Raw genomic sequence first — 920 nt, forward strand, 5'->3', positions numbered from 1 at the left:
AACTGCCGTTATTTCGTCGCACGGAGTAGCTCGTCGGAAACGGGCGGCGAAATTGGCTCAGGGCGGAGAGGGAAGAGCAATTAATGAGACTCGGTTTCCGTATAATATATACAAAAGAACTGGTTTATTAAATACTTAGATCTATACAACTCGGTATGCTCGGACGGACGATATATATATACATATGTACAAGTTAGCGCGAGCGTCAGTTAGTGCTCATCGGCACGTGCTGACTGCTGACGCATGACGTCGGTGGGCGCGCGGAAGGCGCGGTAGGCGGGGAGCGGCGCGGCGCGCGAGACGAGTGTCCTCGGTGAGCGCGGTGTGCGGTGAAGGGGGGGCGCGTGGCCCGAGCCGATTCTAAGAATCGGTGATCGCGTTGTTTGTCGGGGGAATCCGCCGCTGAGATATTTTCTCAGCGGGGAGTGAGAACTCTCTCAGTCCCCTGGATTTGGCGATCCCGGAGGAAGGAGTCGGAAACGGTTTGCCGAGATACACTGGGCTGAGACCGAAAACCCTCTCGACCCCGGTACTGACCGTCCCGAGGAAGGGTCTGGAGCAGATCTGCCTAAGAACGCTAGGCGGAGGCCGAGAACTATCTCTCAACCCGGTTGTGCGAGCTGCTTGCGGTACTGGAGCGGAAGGTCTTCTGGCGGACTGGCGGGTAGCGAGTCAAGGGAGAAGTGTCTTCGTCGAAAAGTTCTCCCGGCTTTTATACCCGCTCGGGCGCAGGTTTCGGACGTTTCCGCGTCTCGTCGGTAATCTCCAGGAGGGTTGTAAAAAAAAAGGNGTGCTCGGTGGGGTGAATTTCCCGAGTGCTTCGCTGGGTGGCGAAAAAGATAACCCGGGCGCGCTGCGCCCGGTTCCTGCTGGGTTTCGTGTGTAGGAACGATGCGTTCTTTTAAGGGGGTGCATCGTTA

Source organism: Wasmannia auropunctata, unplaced genomic scaffold (assembly GCF_000956235.1).
Source record: "Wasmannia auropunctata unplaced genomic scaffold, wasmannia.A_1.0 LD336078.1, whole genome shotgun sequence".
Classification (NCBI taxonomy): domain Eukaryota; kingdom Metazoa; phylum Arthropoda; class Insecta; order Hymenoptera; family Formicidae; genus Wasmannia; species Wasmannia auropunctata.